Genomic DNA, 6,000 nt, shown 5'->3' with positions numbered 1-6,000 from the left:
AAACACAGATTTTTCTGATCGACTCAATTAAACTCATCACTGGCAATTTCATCAGTGCACCTTTACATTTTGACGGTGAAATGCCTGAAGTGTTTTGTAACTGGATGCGAAACGATTTGGATTAATTGAGTTCAAGTGCATCGAAGATATGCATTTAAAATGGATAATGAACTTCCCGTTGGCCTCCTCTTCGTGATTATGAGGATGGTAGACGTCTTAAATGAAAGGAAAAAAAGTGCGCACCTGCTGTATTTGACTGCATTTTCACAGCCTCTTTCAAATGTCGCGAAGGTTCTAACAAATTCCATGAATACTGATCCACAAAGCAGAGAGAAAAGAAAATAAAAGTGCAGTTGGTGGCAGCTGTAATTTTAAATACAGTGTTATTACTGTATATTTTTACTCATATTTAGTTATTTGAAATAAATGGAATTCACATTGTCTGATAGCAACAACAACTCCAGCACATCGGCTCCACCGGTTGTGAGGAACAATGGTTCTTCATTGACCATGGATTGACCTCACGAATCAAAGTACTTTACGGTCTTCATTCGTGGAACTGACACACATAGTGCCAAGCAACCATCAGAGAATTTAACAACCAAACCTGCTGTTTCAAAACATAAATAAATAACTGCAAATCTTTGATTTTAAAGCCACAGCGTAACATGCACCTCCCTCATATTAGGAATGTTTAACATCCATTTGCTGGGATAGTTGTCATTGTTGCTGAATGTAGACATGAAGAACAGACTCGCAAAAAATGTTATGTGCACCATCTCAGTGTGGAGTCCTTTGTTGTGCACGGCACAATAATGTAGCATCCTGTGACCTCAGAATCACTCCTCTGATAAAAGCTCCAAGCAACAAAAGCTGCTCGAGCCAGCAGTCGCTGTTTGTTTTTAGCTGCGACACAGCACATGTAGACGGTGTACGCTCAGTTTGTACAGGAAACTGCAATGCTGACAAGAGAAATTTAGTGCAAAGTGTCTGCAGAATTTTTGAGGACTCTCTTTGAGCAAGTCTGCTTTGTGAACAGGTGTAATAATCACATATATCAAAAGCAACAAAGTGCGACGCACAAATGCAAGATGAAAAGCCTCTGGGTGTGTTTACACCACCGCTGCTAATTCTGTGTAGCTCTTTGTAGCTTAATTCCGTAAAATGCTAAATGATTTATTAAAGGAAGATCCAAGTGAAAGGAACAGCATTATTTTATCAAAGGGACTATTAAATATGGATATCAATGGTGCTTTTTCATAAATGTCTCTAGCACTCACTGAGGCAGTTTATCAGTAAACAGTCAGGTGACGTTTACACACTCTTAAGGCCTATTTATGTTCAACGTTACGTACAGATCCATATACGGACGGAGCCTTCTGTCCGTGCTCTGCCTTCATGTTGTCCGTATTTCTGCACCTATGTCTGTATTTCTTCCTCAAAGCTTACAGATACATAGCAAACGGAGCAGTACCGCTGGAAACCGTGGGGGGGCAGTGTTTCTGTTACTACCCGATATGTAGCTATAATAGGACACGAAGAAGTCATAATAATGACGGAAATTATCTGTTGTCCAATTGCGATATATTTAACGGTCTCCTACAACGCTGCCTCTGTTTCGTCTTTTGTGCAAGATGTACATGATCAATACTTCTTCCACAGTCGCCATGTTTGTTTTGGGGTTTGCCTTTGTCATATTCTTTTGACTCTGGGCTGCTCCCCCTGGTGGATATATTGGTGAAAAGCAACAGCAACATAAGAACGTATGGAAGCATGTGATCAGTGGTGGTAACATGGCTTGAAACACACCAATTTCGTACGCAAAGGGATCGTAAATGGGCCTTAAATCACATGAACTCTGAGTTCAGAATGTCCCATGTCATTGGACCAGGCATTCTCCAGATTGGTGTCATATATATATATATATATATATATATATATTTTTTTTTTTTTTGCAGTGATATTTTACATCTTTGAAAACAGATCTGTGAAGATGCAGATTTGAAGGGCATGGCTTCCTCCACCAATCGCGTATTCAAGTCCTTCTTTTAAGCTTGGAACACATCAAAATCTTGCCCCAGGCGTTTGAAGCTGTCAGATATGGACATTTGGTTCTGCACTCTGTGTTTATCAAACATCAGATCTGCTCCCTGCTGCTTGCTTAAAGCTCGGGACTATATGCTTATTCCACTTAAAGTGCAAATCAAGTACCACACCTTGAAAGTTAATCACCAACCAGGTTTTACTCTGAGCCCATGACTCAACCCCCTGGTGTCACTCGCTGCCCCTACAACTTTATCCTTCGCTCACACACGTGTCTGAAGTGACTGCACTGAGGAGACAATCACCCACAGGGTTCATCGAAAGATGAATGAAATCGAGGCATTTGCACCGACCACCTACAGAGATGTTGGCAAACCAGAAGTCAGAGGGGATTCTGCAGTCATTGCTACATCGTGTTTAGCAGTAGAAACCGACCGAATAAGTTTCGTTTTGTTCCGCCAGGATGCTCCTTAGTTTCAGGAGCATCCTTCTCTCCATAAGCGTCTCTAGGAGTCTAGTTTCACCCCCACCACATCACCAGTTTTGCGGATGAGTTGGTTGAGTCTCTTAGTGGCCGCCATTGTTAATCTGCTGCGCGAGAAAACCACAGCGAACAGAATTGCACTGGACACCACCGACTCATAAAACATCCCCTTCATTGTCCTGCAGATGCTGAAGGACCTGAACCTCCTCAAGAAGAAGAGACGACGCTGACCTTTTTTGTAAAGGGCCTCAGTGTTCTGAGTCCAGTTTATTGTCTATGTGGACCCAAGATATTGTTAGTCTTCGATGATATCCACATTGAACCCTCGGATGGAAGCGTTGGTCACAGGAGACTTGTACTTCCACCACCAGTTCTTTGGACTTTGAGCTGCAGATGCTTCAACTCACACCAAGCAACAAAGTCCTCCACCACAGCCCTGTACTCAGACACCTCACCCTTGCTGACACATCCAACTATGGCAGAGTCGTCAGAGAACTTCTGAAGGTGGCAACTCTCCGACTGATAGCTGAAGTCTGTAGTGTAAATGGTGAAGAGGAATGGAGAGAGAACATTTCCCTGTGGTACCGGTAGGAAAACGCTTTTTTCATTCCATTAAAATACCGTCAACATGCTGCATGGTGTCTTTTAAAACCACATTTCTCCTTATTGGGCACTAGACCTTGAACATATTTTATATCCTCCAACCTCCAACCCAGCCAAAAGTGAAAACTGATCCAGTTCGCCTTGGTGAGATGTGGCCACATAATGTGCCTATTTCACACCAACCACGCGAAATGCTGCACTCTGACACGCTAGACAAGGTGCCAGGCAACAAGCTCGGCACAGCTGCGGCACTTCCACGGAGGCTTCCAGTGGAACCGAGCCGCGGCAGAAGCTGGAGCAGGCACCGGTTTTTCTATGCACCGCAGAGTGATATGACAGATAATAGAAAACGGCTTCACAGCACTTTTGTTTTGTGTTCTCGCGGCCCCCTGTGTGACAGGAAGGTATGCCACAGGCAGCTGGCAGGTTTGCCCATGCCCAGCAGCTCCCTTTATGACTACCGCGTATCACATTCTGATGGGTGCTTCCACAGGATGGTGTCACAATGTTCAAATCATCTCCCACTGGTTTATGAAAGCCACGCTTGACTTGAATGGCCTCCACCGTTGCCAGATCTCAATGCAATAGTTGCAGCTTTGGGATGTGTTGCGTCTTGAATGTGTGCCCGAAAAAAAATATGATGAAAATATCATGTTGATATAAACAAAAAAATCTCAAGGGAATTTTTCCAGCACCTCCTCGAATGCACGCCACGAAGAAGGTAAAAAAGAGGTCAAACCTGTTACTAAGCAAGGTTTATCCAATACGGTGTTTGCTGAATATATACAAAGCTACGTATTTCCAGCACGGCAAATCCGGCATTGTTATTTCCATCATATGATATTACATTTCATATTTTATAAACCTTTCCTGAAATGGAGTGCACACAGCAGGATGACATTTACATTCGGTCTGAGCATTATCCTATCGCACGGAGAGGTAGAGAGAAATAAGGCCCGTGTCTTCAAAGATCATAAGATAATAATATTTTTTCCATTAAATCAATGGGTTTGTGCTTTATTGCAATAAATAATGCATCAGCCCTTTAAACCTCTCCGACTCCTGCCTCACTCTAACAGCACCTCGTGTTCGCCTCGACTCGCTTCTCAAGGGTTTTTTGTGCTTTTGCACTTTATAATCAAGTTATTGATCCTGTTTTTTTTTTGTTTTTTTTTGGCTTGTACTTTGAGGAGTCTAAATGATCTTTTTGTGTGTACAAGGTTCTCTGACTGTTGCACAACTTGTTAGTGGAGTCCATCACCTGCATTGCCCTAAATGGCAGGAATAGGAAGAATTTAGGGTGATTAATAAATGAGTGAACATTAGTGTGAATAAAAAATATATTTTTATCATTCTGATTTGACTTTTGGGTGTAAATCCTCTTGAAGTCAGTAGCTTGACACGTCACTCAGAATGTGACCAGGCAGCATGAAAGCATTGTCATGCATTGATGTTTAAACAAAGAAAATGAAATGCAGAAAATTGTATTGTGCCAAGGCAAAAGAGTTACATACAGAGACTCTCTGAAATGACCAGTGTTTACATGTATCTATCACACATTAAGTGGCATGAACTAATCTGATATCAGCATGAGTCATAGCGATGAGCTGCATGTGTAAGCAGCAGATTGACCTACTTTTCTAATGCGACTTAAGAGGTGGAGGGAAGTTCCTTTGCTCAGTGTTCGAGTGCAACAAGTGGAGCCAAGTCACATTTGGAGGGGAAGTACCTCAAGCCAAAGGATGTGCTCAGTTGTTGCATCGTAAATACCCATATGCCAACGAGAGGGGAAAGCACCGCTCATCGATGCCGTGAGTAAAAATAAAAAACAAAAAATATCGATTTGTGTCTATAGAACAGGGGTGACCAACCAGTCAGAGGTAAAGAGCCACCTTTTTACAGTGTTGCTGCAAAGAGCCACATCTTACAAATATGTAGGTATGGCTCACCTGAACAGCAAGTCACATGACTTATGTAGCGGTTAAAGCACATCCCTGCGTGTCACAAGGTTGATGGTTCACATCCAGTGTACGTCTCTTGTGCACTTATTTTAAAATTTTATACATTTTACCGTGATCCTCTTTGAAATATCAAGCAGCGTAGATAGAAATGTGTCCACCATTTGCTTTATTTATATACAGGTGACATCCGACTTACGACCGGGATCGCTTCTGACCAACCGGTCGTAAGTCGGCTTGGACGTAGGTCGAATGCAATTCAAAATTGCTGATGCGAGGTTTATGGGTTCTACTGTAGTGGTAGATCGCTGTGTAAAGGTGAGATGCTGCGATACAGTGACTGTCGTAACTGTTGTACACGATGTCGGACTGCTATGTGTTGCGGTGCGAGACATTGAATTAAATTATTATTATAGATTATTGAATATTTTTCAGTTTTCTTTCATGCCTGAGTATGCGGTAGTACATGTGAAACATTATAGAAGATTGAACAATTTTTCAGTATTCTTCCATGCCTGAGTATGCGGTAGTACATGTGAAACATTATAGAAGATTGAATAATTTTTCAGTTTTCTTTCATGCGGAGTATGTGGTAGTACATGTGAAACATTATAGAAGATTGAATAATTTTTCAGTATTCTTTCATGCCTGTGTATGTGGTAGTACATGTGAAACATTATAGAAGATTGAATAATTTTTCAGTATTCTTTCATGCCTGAGTATGTGGTAGTACATGTGAAACATTATGGAAGATTGAACAATTTTTCAGTATTCTTTCATGCTGGAGTATGTGGTAGTACATGTGAAACATTATGGAAGATTGAATAATTTTTCAGTATTCTTTCATGCGGAGTATGTGGTAGTACATGTGAAACATTATGGAAGATTGAACAATTTTTCAGTATTCTTTCA

At 41.5% G+C, this 6,000-nt stretch overlaps 1 protein-coding gene across 3 annotated transcripts in view; it reads left to right on the top strand.

Moving 5' to 3' along the window:
• The first annotated feature begins 4,818 nt into the window (after positions 1 to 4,818).
• The window catches only part of LOC128753714 (protocadherin-10-like), a 41,532-nt gene continuing 40,350 nt past the window's right edge, over positions 4,819 to 6,000 (top strand). For all 3 annotated transcript variants that reach the window (XM_053855691.1, XM_053855692.1, XM_053855690.1), the window contains exon 1: positions 4,819 to 4,941. The gene's annotated coding sequence lies outside the window, so the exon portion shown is untranslated. The remainder of the gene's footprint in view (positions 4,942 to 6,000) is intronic.

The sequence above is a fragment of the Synchiropus splendidus genome, chromosome 2, assembly GCF_027744825.2.
Source record: "Synchiropus splendidus isolate RoL2022-P1 chromosome 2, RoL_Sspl_1.0, whole genome shotgun sequence".
NCBI lineage: Eukaryota > Metazoa > Chordata > Actinopteri > Syngnathiformes > Callionymidae > Synchiropus > Synchiropus splendidus.
Note: the sequence above shows the minus strand (reverse complement) of the source record. Positions and strands in the feature narration are given on the sequence as shown.